Genomic DNA, 14499 nt, shown 5'->3' with positions numbered 1-14499 from the left:
GAAGTTCCAAGTACACATTTGACCATTGCATCCAGCTTGACCAGTCTCCCCAGTGACTGAGTCTTACACGCCTGCCTCTCTCCTTCCCTGTAGGGTGGGTCAGCTTGCATTACTCTGACCCTTTTATTGGCCCTTATTTCTAAGTTTTAGAGTGAGCTGTTCAATGTCAGGTCATAACTGCCTCCTCGGGGCCCATTGGCTGAGGCAAGGATGTGAGTGCAAACAGTTTATTTGGGAGGCTCCCCCAGGGAGCACCAGTGGTAGAGGAGGATTCGTGAGACAGGAAGGGAAGGAAGCTGATAAAATGTGTGCGAAGGAGCAAGGTGACTAGGCACCTGAGGCTCACTGCCATTGGAGGCCTCTGCAGAATATGCTTTAGAGTTCCCCAGTCAAGTGATAGGGGTCTTTGACGAAGGGGTGGTGGGGAAGGGAGGGTGCTAACTTCATTGGCTCAGGCACCAATTCAGGTGCTGGCACCCGGAAGTCCTAAGGTGGGCACTTTTGACATCGTGAGGGCCCAGAGCATGTGACTAAGCCCTGATAGCTTTTGCCACCTCACCAAGCCCAGTCCTAGGGGTCTGCCAAGCCCTCTTCCCACATCTCCCTTTCTATGTCCAAGAGGCTTCCCCGGGCATACTCTTCCTCAGTTGCCAGTTCCACGCTCACTGTGTTTCACAGATACTTGAGGAGCATCTACAAGGTGCCATGGACAAAAAAAGGAAGCTGTCAGGATGCCTCCAGGTGCTCACAGCAGAGGAAAGTGACCTGTGTGACTGAGACGCCTGCCATGTGCCAGACACTGGCTCGCCCTTCCCAGGCCTTGTGCAAGGCCAGCAACGCTCCTGTGTCATGGCATCCTCTCCTAGAGGGAGGTACAGACGTGCTGGGCGCCACAGAGCCTACAGCCATCTTCCACTTCCCTCCCAACTCTAGCATCCTGAGACTGTGATTGTAGTGGTTTTTCAGACTTCCTTTTCCTTTCTCTCACTGCCCCTGCCTCTTCCCCTAGCCCCATGGCTGCCACGTGGCTGCCTTTTAGTCAGCCGGGAACTGAGCCTCTTAGTAACCTCCCTCTGTGTCTCTGTCAAGAACAGAATGCAATTCAGGGACATTTTGGTGGGGGACTCATTTAGTGCAGTGGCATACCTGTTTGCCCTGGCACAGGCTCTGTCATGCCTACTTCCTGGAGAGGAGCCTTCTCCCCCTGGGCTCCACCTGTTCCCATCCCCAGACCTCCCAGCTTCAGGCTGCAGGTCTCACGACCTACAGGGCTGAGGGAATGGGAAGAATTAAAAGAGGGAAGTGGCGTGTAGGTAAGACCTTCTGGGGTGGGGGCTAGGGGAAGGGAAGGAGATGGGGATGGGGTAGGGGCTGCGCCTGGCAGTGTTCTCTCGCTGGAGACGTGGTCCCGGGCCACAGGCATGCGTGCCAAGTCACAGCCTCTCTGACTTCTTCCTCTAGCCGCCAGCCCCAGCCTTTCCCCTTGATGTTTCATTTCCAAACCAGGTTTGCTCTGGGTGCATGTGCTGGGGTGGCGGGGGCAGGGCTGTTTTTGCCTGTGCCATTCCCGACCCTGTGGGCAGGCCCAGCCATGGCAGCCCGAGTCTATCACCTCCCCACTCCGCCACTTGGATAGGAAGGTGGCTGCACTTCCTCCAGGCAGGTGTGTTGTTGGGAGGAGAACAGAGAGGATGGGTTCAGGCATTGGAAGGTGGGGTTTATGTCTCAGGTTTGAGCTCAAACATCTTGGGTCCAGGGAGAAGGTATAAGGCAGCCGCTGCCTGAGTCTCACCACTCTGGGGGAAAGAAGAGCAGCTCTGAGCCTTGGGGCTGGGCAGGCAGGAGGGCATGGAGCGCAGATGAGTGGAAGAGAATGATGAAGGGAGAGCGGACTTCCCAATGCTCCTCCCCCCACCCCACCACACACAGAGTTCAAGGCACCTGACTCCTCGCTCTGTCCTGGTAAAGGCAAAGTGCTTCTTATGGTGTTTAAGGACAGGAAAAGGGCTGGAAATGTGTGTGTGTGAATTTTGCTTCCTGTTTCTTTCATACCTGGGTGTGGGCGAGGGGGAGATGGGGGCAGGTGGGGGCAGCTCACTCACTCCATCCGGTGGTCGGGTAGCTTGGTGGGCTGTTGGAATGTTGCCGTAGGAGGCCATTTCTCCTCTGTCGGGAGGTGGTGGCTTCCAGATCAGGTCTCCTCTGGCTACCTGACAGAGATGGGGTGGGGATGCCAGCTGGAGCGCACATGACAGGGCAGGGGCAGAGCTGAGTTATGGGTCTAGGGCAGCTGACAGCATTTGGGAATCCTGGGGTAGGCCCAGGGCTGGGATAGGATTCAGGCACGGGAGCCCCCTGGACTTTGTGTCCCTGTTAGTTCTTCCCAGAAGCCCAGCTCTTGGGCAGGACAGGGGTAAGGGTGGTTGGGGGTGAGTGTAGGTGTGTGTTATGAGGGGAGGAGAGCCCCCACTGAGTTCCTGGGCCGCTGCCTGTGCTGTCTAGTGGCCTCTGCCAGCACTGGCTGCCCTGTCCTGCCCCCACCAGGCGTGACTCAGATCGAAAGCAGAAGCTGCCAGACACTGAGCAGGGTGAAGTGAGGCAGAACCAACTGTGCTATTTTGGAACCTGGTTAATTCCCCCTTCTGCCCCCGACCTCCCTGCTCTCAGGGCTCCCATACCCTCCTGCCGTCTGGCACTTTAGCTCACTCAAGGGGACAGTTGGGGCAGGCCTTGGTTTCCCCTGGCATGGATGTGGAGGGCCATGCTGAGGTCCCTCCTTGCTAGGCCCCTGTCCCTGGCCAGAGGTGCTGGATTCTGGGGACCGGCACTCTGGGGTCGGGGAGGAAGAGCGCCCTCTTCTGGTGGGAACTCGTGGGCAGGGAGGCCCTGGCGAGATGACGGTCACCAGGCCTGGCACCCACTTTCCCCCTGCCCATCTTTGGCCGCTCTCAGGCCAGCTGTCAGCTGCCTCTCCCAGGGGTGTGAACTGACGAGAGCTTCAGGTGGGAGCCTCTCCCGGCAGTGAATCTGAGGGTTGGGAGGGATTTCCGGACCCAGAGGGAAGATATTTTGGGGCTGAGGGCCTTTCCAGCACCCGTGAAATCACACACTCTGCTGCGGCCAGACGGACCCTCCCTAGTTGATGGTTCTTTTTTGGACATGCTAGGCCTGCTTGGGGTTCTGGCCCCACGATTTAGGGTCTGTTTGGAGCCCATCTGAGCCGGGGGCCTGTGATGGTGAAACACGTCAGTTGGTGTGTGTTTCTGAGCTGAAAACGGGTGTGGAGTGGAGAGCTGTCACCTCCTCATGGATAGGGTGGATGAGGGTCCCTGGCCCTTAGAAGCTGTGTGGTTGGGGAGAGGATGGGCTTTACAGCTGTCCCGTGTGAGTGTGCATGGGAGTGGGCACAGGCCTGCGGTACGGCTGCCTCTCAGGGAACCCTGAGGTCAGAGCTCCACTCTGCTGATTACCCCCCAGCAATCTGGTGAGGAAGATGTTGGTGTACTGGGGGAGAGGGGGAGTCAGCAGGCAGGTGACCAATTAAAATTTGGGTCCTTGCCAACCTCAGGTGAGCAGGACTTAGGTTTCTCATTGCTTAGAGGGAGCTGGGGTTTAGGCAGGTGGGAGGCAGAGGTAGAGCCCTGTAGAGGAGACAGTGGGCTCCTAGACCTGCTGTGGGAGCCTCCCCACTCCCAGGCCTCCTGTGGAGCACACAGGCCCAGGCACACACTATCCCAAAGGTTGTCTGCTGTCTTCTGGAGTCGCTCTTTGGGCAGACAGGCAAGTCCTGGTGCAGTGTGTGTGTGATGGTGAGTGTGTATGTGTGGACAGTGGTTTGTGTATAAGAGGTGGCGTGTGCATGAATGAGAGTGTCTCATATGGTTTGTCTGGGCTGCTTTTCCACTGGTAACCATCTCAGCTTTGAAGCTGTTTCCCCATAGACCTGGATTATTTTCCCCTCCTGCACGGGCCAGAGGCCCAGCACTGAGTGAGCCAGAGCCCACCTGCAACCTTGCATTCTGGCCTCCGCCTTGGCTCTTGGGCCTGAGAATCAGCCTGCTCAACGTCCCTGTGGGGCTCAGAAGGGCCCTGCCTGTCCTTTAAAATAGCTCTGTGCTTCCACCAGGGGCCTGTGCTTCCCCACCCACCACCAATTTTCATGCTTGGAACCAGGGAACTAAGTCCCCAGAAGACAACAAGTAAAGTTTCTTTAATGTGCCCACGCGTCTCCCAGGGCAGTTTGTTAAAATGCAGATTCTGACTCCGTGGGTCTGGGTGACGCCTGAGAGTCTGTTTCTAACCAGCAAACAGGACATGTGATGCCTTAAGAGGCCCTCTCCCATCTAAGGCCCTCACCGTCCAGCCAGATGGTCTGTGGTCACCCAGGCAGGGAGCTAGTGCTCACAGACCACCTCCAAGGTGCTAGGCACATCACATACTTCAGTTCCATTTACCCCCTCACTGACTCTGAGGAAGGTGGCATTACTGCCATCCTGTTGTACAGATGGGGAAACTGAGGCTCTGAGAGGTTAAGCACCTGCCCCAGTCACAAAGCTGACAAATGGCAAAGCCAGATTTCAATTCTGGTCTATCAGGGTCCAGAGCATATTCATGATCCACTAAGCCCGGCTGTCTTCCAGAGGGCGGACTTGGGACAGATGATGCGGTGGGGGTGGAGGCAGGGGAACTGAGGCTCTGTTGGGGAACTGCAAGGGTAGTCCTGGGTGGTTTTAGGTGGAAAGGATGTCTTGAGGGGAAGGAGGGTTGAATGGGAGTAGTTCTAGAGGAAACAAGGAGCTGAAGGGAGGCTGGTGTCCTGCCCCCACCTACTTAGCCAAGGGCCCCTTCACTAATGGGCTCAAGACCCCCTACCTGCCTCCCCTGGCACTTTCCAGACAGACTCTCCACAGGGGCACCCAGCACACTGTGGGGAGACCAGGTGCCCCAGTTCCGCTCCTACCAACTGTGTGACCTCGGGCAAGTTTTCAGCCCCCTCTGTAAAACAGGGATTTGTGTACACCTCCATCATGGTGGATGGAGCTGTTGTGAGGATTAAATCAGTAACACATATCAACGCAGAACAGCGCCTGGTGCAGAGCAAGCACTCAGTGTGCACAGTACTAATGCCTCTTGGTTTGCACCTGAGAGAAAACAGGCCACCTTCTGTGAATTTAATGCAGTTGTCCATGCTCATAGGTGTTTGTGTCCTTTCTCCCCCATTCCTCTCCCCAGTGTCGTCTTCTGTTTAGGAAGACCTGGCTACTTCATTTGTACACTGGTCATTTCCAAAGTACTCAGAAGCAGGTTCGACTCTTCAAAACAAAGCCAGGGAGTCGTTCTTTACAGCAGACCAGCCACAGGGAGGCTGGGGCGGCTGGGGCCAGGCTGGGGCGGCAGGTGATGAAGGAGCAGGGGCAGGAGCCAGGTACTGGTGGGGTCAGAGTGCTCTGAGGACTCTGGGCCTGGGGCAGGGAGGACTGAGGCAGGGGTGGCTTAGGTACTGGGACCCTGAGAGCCCTTATTGGCCAACTCAGGATAGATGCAGGGAGTCCTGGGCCTGTGACTGGGTTTGGGACCAGGAGCCAGAAGCTGGTCTGCGTGCCCACTGTGTGCCCGGCTGTGCTCATTGTGCCTGCGTCTTCTCACACTTGGAGTCAACGAGCCTTCCCTGCCCTCAGCAGCTGGCAGCTAGCAGAAGACGCTGGAGTGTGGATTCTTTTCTCCTGAGGAGATGGAAAAGCAAAGACTGGATCCTAAGGCTGCCATGGCTCTGGAGAGGGAGCTCCCAAATGCCAGGGCAGCCAGCACATGGGACAGTGAAACTGGTGCCTGGCTCTTCCCCTCCCAGCCCCACAGGCCGATCCCACCAGACCAGCCCTGCACACATCCATGCTGCCAGAACCATCAGCACACCAGGCAGACGGCGGGGAGCCTACGAGAGGTCCCACACAGCCTCTGCATGTTATTTGTGAGGGCCTTGAGGCCCAGAGAGAGGGACAGGACTTGCTCAAGGTCACGCAGCTGGGTGGTGCATACCGATGCAGGTCTTCCAGTCCCACTCTGGCCTTAGGTAGGCTTTTGTGCTGGGCCCGTGGGGGCTGAGGGAGCCCTTGCAAAACAGACTCATCTCAAAGAGTCAGAGCTTGTGGGCCCCAAATCTACAATGGCATGAACTGGCCAATCAGATAGAGTCTTAGGCCTCATCTTCCCTGGGGAGGGACCTCATTGGCCACATAGGCTGACCTAGCATCCGTGAAAACTTAGCTGATCTTCTCTGCAGGGGACGCGAGCAGGTTCGCCGGGGTGGGTCAGAGGGTACCTGGGGCAAGTGGAGTTTCAGTCTCTAAGCCCCTCTCTCGCCCTCAGGCCCCTTTCCTGTCCTAGGAGCCATCTATGGCTGAGCCCCACTCCTCCCCCAACCCTTACCACCCTTACTTCACTATGATCTGGTGCCAGATCTCTGGTCCCTGGAATCACATTTCTGTCTGACCAACTTCATATAGCCTCCCCTTCCGCCCCCTCCGACCCAGGCCCTCGGGTGGACTAACGTCTCTGTGAGATTCAGATTTGTCACCCTCTGAGCCTCCTGGGCATGAATGTCTTGGCTATTTAGCAAAAAACGTATCTGTGGGTGGGGCCTGGGAGGGCTGAGGAGCATGCAGGCTTCTCTGGGGAACCTCTGTAGGATTTGCTGAGGGTGACATGGAATTGGGGGGGGGATAAGGCTGGGAGTGCAGGGGACAGCAAGCCATCTACATGGGGAGACCTTTCCTATGGGCCCCAGGTTTCTTCTCCTTTGCTGGAGCTGGTGGTGTTCACATACCTGAGAGACCTGGGCTTGAATTCCCACTTCACCGTGTTCTTGCAGTGTGACCTCTGACAAACTGCTTAACCTTTCTTTTCCTTTCCTTTTTTTTTTTTTTTTTTTTTGAGGTGGAGTCTCGCTCTGTTGCCCAGGCTAGAGTGCGGTGGCTTGATCTCAGCTCACTGTAACCTCCGCCTCCTGAGTTTAAGCCATTCTCCTGCCTCAGCCTTCCGAGTAGCTGGGACTACAGGCGTGTGCTACCACTCCCAGCTAATTTTTGTATTTTTGGTAGAGATGGGGTTTCGCCATGCTGGCCAGGCTGGTCTCAAACTCCTGACCTCAAGTGATCCGCCCACCTCAGCCTCCCAAAGTGCTGGGATTAAGATTAAGTAGGCATCTGCCCTACTTAACCTTTCTGAGTCTTGGTTTCCTATCCTGCTGGTGTTGCTGTTTATCCCATCAAGTGTTTGTGAGGATGAATGTGATTGAACAGAGGCCCCTCGAGCAGTGCAATGTGGGAGGGACTCGGAGCGTTTGCCAAGTGGGTGACAACTGTGTGTGTGGGGGTCATTGGATCAGCAGCCCTTGAGGGCCCTGCATCTCTCTTTGGAAAGTCTGATGGGTGGGATGGCGTGGAGGTTCTGAAGAAGAAATGTGTTTTATCTGAAACTTCCTTGTAGCTGAGGAGACTGGTAGGTGGCAAGGAAACTACTAGAGAGCAAAGCATGGCAGACACAGGCAGGAGGCTGGAGTAGATGGAGTGCCCAGGAGGCAGGTGCAGGGGCACAAGGGGTGGGGGTTCAGTATCACCACTCCCCAACCCAGGAGAAAGGTGGCTGCCTGCTAAGGGGATCCTTAGACAGCAAGCGGCAGCTGAGGGATGCGGCTACACGCGTGTGCACATGGACATGTGTGCATGTGTGCGTGCATGTGTGAGAAAGAGGGAGAAGAGAGAAAGAGAGAGGAGCAGACACAGAGAGACAGAGGGTCCACATGGGTGGCTGGGCCAGTCCATGCATATCACAGGGGTGGAATCCTTTTCTGGTTTCTCCTTTCATGTTCCTCTTAGCTACACGTCCCTCGTCCCTATGCTGCCGTGCCCAGTGGCAGTCTTCTTTGCCAGGACCCAGCTGGTCCCTGTGGGATAGGACAGGGCGACTCTCTGGTCTGCAATGGCCTTTGAAGCTGCTCCCCCTGTTGTCCTGGGCCAACAGTCTGGCCAGCCAGGAGGCGCCAGTTCCCACCCTTTCCTGTGGGATGTGAGCTGAAACTTGGGGCTGATGGGCCTGAGCTGTGGGAACGGGAGGCCATTAAGTGGGCCAGGAGCTTGTGTGACCGCCCTTCCTCTCTTCTCTCCTTCCTTTCCCTCCTCCCCACCTCCTGCTGGTGCTCAGAGATTTAAAAACAAGCCCCTGACTGCCCCCTGCCCCCAGCCCTGCAGTCTCCCACAGTGCATCCCTGCAGGGGGTCTGGGAGAGGTGGTGCAGAACGCATCCTGGGGTCTTGCTCTGCTGCCACTGAAGTGCATAGTGCAGGTCCCCCTTTTGGAGCCTCCGCTTCCTCATGTAATTCATTCTTTGTTTCTTGATCTTTATTCATCGCAAACAGGGGTTGGTCAGTCCTCAGTAAGTGTCCCACTTGGCAGAGTGGTTCCATTTCATGAAAGATACTGAAGACCACATCCTGCATGGCAGCCTGTGTGTGCTGTTGGAGACCAGTAGCACTCAGCCATGGTGATGCAGGACAGGGTCCTGGAGGGAACCTGCCAGGGTAATGGTGACATTCTCCATCTTGATCTAAACAGTGATTACACAAGGCCACACACCTGTAAAAATTCATTGAGCTGTACACTACAAGTATATGCATTTTGCTAGGATAAGTTATACTTCATTAAAAGGGAAAAAGACCAAAACATGGCATTAAAACTGTTAAAAGCATTTGCGTGTCCCATTGACCTCATTTCTGCTTCTGATATCAAGGACCTTCCAATCAAACAGTGCACACTTACCAGGTGTCTTGGGTTTGCTATGTTTCAGTATCAGAAGTTGCCAGCTAATATAATAAAAGGCTATAGTATGAAGTATCTCCAGTGTGCCAGGAACTGTGCTAAACACTCCGCCTACTTATCCCTCAGAACCCAAAGAGGTGGACATTGTTATTGCTCACCTGCCTCTCTCATCTCCTGCAGTGAATGACATGATATACAAGCTCTGGAAAAGAAAATCTTAAAAGACCCAAGGCTTTTGGAGAGGAAACAGAGGGCTCCTGGTAATAGGAAAAGCTAGCCTGAGGGCTTTCTGCCCCTATCTAGTAAGGAGAGACTGAGGCTAGGGTTACCACTAGGCTGCTCTGCCCAGTCTGGGCTTTCAGATGGGGTGTGTGTGTGTGTGTGTATGTGTGTGTGTGTGGTGTGTGTGTGTGTGAATGGGTGAATGGATGGGACCCTTTTCCCCAAAGGAACTTGTGCAGGGATGCCCCCAGTGGGCCTGGATGGAGGAACATTGAACAGTGATCAGAATGGTGACACCTCCCCTCTGCCCACAAATTCACACCTGCAGACAACCTCCACACCCAGCCTCCTCACTTAGAGCACAACTGCTCTGAGGGAGACGTGGCCCCAGCTGGCAAGCCCTGCTTGACTGATGGGGAGACTGAGGCCATGCCCAGACAATTGAGTCCAGTCTAAGGCTACGACTTGAACCCAAGCACTTGGCCTTTCCCACAGCATCATATGGGCAGGATTGCTGGCTCCTGGGAGTTGTAGGACACCTTTCCACACCTCACCCTGTTTGGGTCTGGGCCATCTGATGCCCCCTCCCCAGGCCCTACAGTGACTCATGACCACCTCCATAATTTGGAATGGCTTTGTCCATGAGGATTATGTGATGTCCTTGTTCTGTTTCCTAGTTCATCAGAACTTCCTCTGCTGCCTCCTCTGCCAGAGAGGGCTGAGAAAAACCCCAAGTTTGGTATTTTCCTCTCTTCCCTTCCCAAGGCTGAAAGGTTCCTAGGAGGCCACAAAGTCCTTCCTTTGCCTCCAGGAACCTCGCACCTGTTCAGGAAGCCTTCTTTTAGCAGTCAGTTTCTTTCCCCAGGACTGAGCGGGCAGCTCCCCCACAAGAGAGAGTGTGTAACAGACTGAATCAGAAGAAAACTTCTTCCGACCACAGAGGTGCAGAGCGTCATCAATGGCTTAAACAGGCCTCCCAGCCGCTGGGCTTGCACACTTTGTTGTTTCAGCCGCCAGACATATGCTTTTCTGGGAATACAGGAAATTATCTCTGCTCTTTGAGGAAGGGTAGAATTTTTTTTTCTGCCTGTGTTTGGGGATTCCAGACTGTTCCATCATCCCGGACACCCTCTGGCGCCTGGGCTGGATGAAAGAGATCAGCTGCTGAAACTCTTTGATCACAGGGAGACTTCTTCAGTGAGAACTCCTGAAACAAAACGTGGCCGCCCTCACCCTGAATGCAGGACTGAGGCCAAACTCCCAGCCCCAGGGTTGGGGCGGTGCAGCCAGACTGCTAGGGTCCAGCCTTGCCACTCATTAGCTCTGTGACCTTCAGCAAGTGACAACCAATCTGGGCCTGTGTTTCCTCATTCCTTGAGTGGGGACAATAATGGTACCCACATCACTCATATCATGAAATAATTGTGATAATTACATAGGTGCTTTGAGCCCTACCTAGCACAAGGTAAGCCCTCTGTAAGCATTAGCTGTTAGCATAACATATTTTTTTTTCAATTAGAAAGATATACATGTTCATTATAGAGAAAGAGTAACATTCCAAAAGGCTTTTAAAACCACACAAAATACTTAAACGGTTACATCATCTGAAGAAATCAGTAATAATTTTGTATATTTCCTCCCAAGAGGTTTTTCTATACATATTTTACATTGTGATGATCAGATTTTATATACAATTCCCCCTACATCCTACATTTTGTCACCTGACATATCCCCATGTTATTTATTGTAAGTATAGCAGTCCATCAGGAGGGACATGCCGTAATTGATTTAACTATCCTATAACTGGACATTGAGGTTAGTTTTGACTTTTTTCTGTATAATGTGAAGTGCATCTTTATGCACAAAATCTTTTTCTGCATCTATGATTACTTCCTTGGACTGGTGAATATTTTTCAAGGCTTTGACATATATTGCCAAATTGCTTTTCCAAAGAGGTTGTACCAAGGTATGCTCTGGCAGTTGTGTTGAAGGTGCCTGGTACCAAAGGCATTTTAAAGTCATAGACACACTTGGGCAAGGGGGGGTTTTGGGGGAAGGGATGGTGTTGGTGAAGGTAGTTTACCTAACTCTTCTTTTAAACTATTTACTGTCTGCCCTTATTCTTTTTTTTTTTTTTTTCGAGATGGAGTTTCGCTCTTGTTACCCAGGCTGGAGCGCAATGGTGCGATCTCGGTTCACTGCAACCTCTGCCTCCCGGGTTCAAGCGATTCTCCTGCCTCAGCCTCCCAAGCAGCTGGGTCTACAGGCGTGTGCCACCACACCTGGTTAATTTTTGTATTTTTAGTAGAGATGGGGTTTCACCATGTTGCCCAGGCTAGTCTTGAACTACTGACCTCAAGTGATCCGCCTGCCTCGGGCTGCCAAAGTGCTGGGATTACAGGTGTGAGCCACCATGCCAGGCCGGTCCACCCTCATTCTTATGTGATTTTAAAATGAGAACACACATACAGAAAATTATAAATTGTAAGGGAGTAGCTATACAAATTATTGTAAATATGACACTCTCATGGCACCAACACCCATATCAAATTACAGAACTTTCCTAATCTCCTTAACCACCAAGCCATCTTGTGCCCCCTCCGAGGCACTCCCCCAAGGGTAATTAGGATCCTGAGTTCTAACATAGTAGATTACTGTTGTCTGTTTTTGAACTCATATACGCAGAGCATGCTGTATATGCTTTTGTGTCTGGCTTCTTTTGTTAACATTATGTCTTCGAGAGTCATCTATGTCATGTGTGACAACAGTGCATTTGCCGCCATTGCTTTGTAGCATTTGATTGTATGGATGTACCACCACTTCAATATTTATTTATTTATTTATTTATTTATTTTGAGACGGAGTCTCACTCTGTCGCCCAGGCTAGAGTGCAGTAGCACCATCTCGGCTCACTGCAACCTCTGCCTCCCGGATTCAAGTGATTCTCCTGTCTCAGCCTCCCGAGTAGCTGGGACTACAGGTACGCACCGCCACACCCGGCTAATTTTTGTATTTTTAGTAGAGATGGGGTTTCACCATGTCGGCCAGGCTGGCTTCGAACTCCTGACCTCAAGTGATCTGCCTGCCTCGGCCTCCCAAAGTGCTGGGATTATAGGCGTGAGCCACCGCGCCCGGCCCACCACTTCTTTATCTATCTTTTTTTCTTTTCTTTTCTTTTCTTTTCTTTTCTTTTTTTTTTTTTTTTTGAGACGGAGTCTCGCTCTGTCACCCAGGCTGGAGTGCTGTGGCCGGATCTCAGCTCACTGCAAGCTCCGCCTCCTGGGTTCACGCCATTCTCCTGCCTCAGCCTCCCGGGTAGCTGGGACTACAGGCGCCGCCAGCTCGCCCGGCTAGTTTTTTGTAGTTTTTTTTAGTAGAGATGGGGTTTCACCGTGTTAGCCAGGATGGTTTCGATCTCCTGACCTCGTGATCCGCCCGTCTCGGCCTCCCAAAGTGCTGGGATTACAGGCTTGAGCCACCGCGCCCGGCCATCTATCTTTCTTTAATGGACATTTGGGTGGTTTCCAGTTTTGGCTCCTATACACGCAAACATTCTAGTATATGTGCTTTGGTGACCACGTGGATGCTTTTTTGTTGGGCATGCATAGGAGTGGAATCCATGGATCATGGAGTGTGTTTTCAGCTTCCTGCTCCATGTTTTAAAGGATCATTTAGAGGGCAGAAAAATCCCCAAGGCAGTTCAGGCCTCACAAGCCACTGAATGGACCGGCGTCAGCTGAGGGTAGTTTGAGGGCACTGCATGAAGGTGGTACTCCCCAAGAAACCCTTGTCTGGGACTGTGGTAGAACCTGAGTGGGGCCCTGGCCCTCCAGCTCCAAATGCTCTGTGGCTGCTGGCCCTGGCTCTGTGCCTCTGCTGGCCACTTGGTGTCCTCACCCAGGGTCCACGCCTGGCCTAATGACCACTGCACCGAGCAGGGCAGGGTTTGGGCCAGCCCAGGTGGAGCTGGGGGGATTCCTTCCCATTGGCGACCCACCTGTGGACATGACTGGAAGCACTGGAAGCAGGTCAGGCCCCCCATAAATCCCCAGAAGCTGCTGTGCCTTTCTCCTGTTAACAGAATCACACAAGTCACACATATTCCCACTGTAAGAGCTGAGTGCTTCTCCAGTGGAATGAGGAACTATAAAAATCCCTCTTTATCCCTCCCCCTCCATCACCCCTTCCCACTCCCCTCCCCAGCGGTAACAACTGAACAGTTTGGGGTGCTGGGAGAGCCCAGAATAGTAGTTAAAGAGTAGGGGCTGTGAACCAGGCTGCCTGGATCATATCTCCATTCTGTTACTTAATCAGCTGTGTAACCTTGAGTGAGTTCCTTCACCTCTCTGTGCCTTGGTTTCCTCCAGGAAAAATGGGGACAATACTAGAAAAAACAGAATTAACATTAGGAAAAGCACATTGACCAGCCCTGACCCGTGGCAATCATTCACGAAGCATTTAGCGGCTGGTACTATGATCGTCCTGTTTTCTACACATACACCATTTCATGCTTCATGGGCTCAAGCTGTGCCTTTTATTCTGCAGGTTACCTTGTCCACTCAGTGCTATATCTTTGATATCTTCTTCCATACATCTGAGACTTTTCTCTTCTGGGCTCCTCTTTCTCATTGCCTCTCTCATGGAGACCAGTGATTTCTCCTTGTCTTTCTCCTCCCTGTGCCCACATCTTCCCTTAGGTACGGCTCTAACAAGACTGGTTCATACTAAGGTGTAAATGACTGACAGGCAAAGCCCACACACAGGCTGGGTGAAACCAGCTATGGCCTGACCAGAGGAGACTGGGATCCCTGGTTATGAAGCGACTGCCACACACTTACCTTGAATCCTCCCAATGGCCCCAAAAGGCAGATGCTGTGATGAGCAGGTGCTGCATTTTACAGAGGAAGACAGCAAAGCACAGAGAGGTGAAGTGGCTTTCTGAAGTCACCTAGCCAGTAGGGGCAGTGAGCCTGTGGGACTGCAGAACTCATTTTGGACATGACTAAGCTGGAACCCAGTCTGGGCTTTGAGGCGGAGTCAGCAGAGAGGTTCTGGGTGGGCAGCAGCAGGAGGCAGCTGGAGGGTCCTGGGGCTGTGGATGGGGACAGCTATGCGATGGGGGAGAGGCAGGGATTCTCTGGGGCATCAAACCCTTCCTTTTAGGAGGAGAGTCTTACCTGGGAGGGGCAGGGGAGATGGCTCTCCAGGGAAATGCCCATCCCTGGTGTCTACATGCAGTAGGCACTGCAGGCCCCCAGTGTTACTGAATGCGTGCACGGGGGACCCTTTCCAGGCATGGTGGGTCTGAAGGGCCAGATGGTGGGGGGGCTAGGGACATTTTGGTTCTCCCATGTCCATCCTCTTAGTTCTTCCTGGCCAGACTGGGTGTTAAGGGAGGCTGTGAGTGGCCCCTCAGGGTTTGAGAGTGAGTAGGCATGCTTGGAGGCTGAGGGTGGGGGGACCA

At 53.3% G+C, this 14499-nt stretch overlaps 1 protein-coding gene across 8 annotated transcripts in view; it reads left to right on the top strand.

Moving 5' to 3' along the window:
* Window positions 1-14499, top strand: part of TFEB (transcription factor EB) — a 54598-nt gene that overhangs the window by 29157 nt on the left and 10942 nt on the right. The window contains exon 2 of one of the 8 annotated variants that reach the window (XM_033217119.1): window positions 9901-10500. The exons of the other annotated variants lie outside the window; for them this stretch is intronic. The gene's annotated coding sequence lies outside the window, so the exon portion shown is untranslated. The remainder of the gene's footprint in view (window positions 1-9900; window positions 10501-14499) is intronic. 8 annotated transcript variants of the gene reach the window in all.

Source organism: Trachypithecus francoisi, unplaced genomic scaffold, assembly GCF_009764315.1.
Source record: "Trachypithecus francoisi isolate TF-2019V2 unplaced genomic scaffold, Tfra_2.0 Lachesis_group10, whole genome shotgun sequence".
Taxonomy (NCBI): Eukaryota; Metazoa; Chordata; class Mammalia; order Primates; family Cercopithecidae; genus Trachypithecus; species Trachypithecus francoisi.
This window is presented reverse-complemented; position numbering and strand designations above follow the sequence as displayed.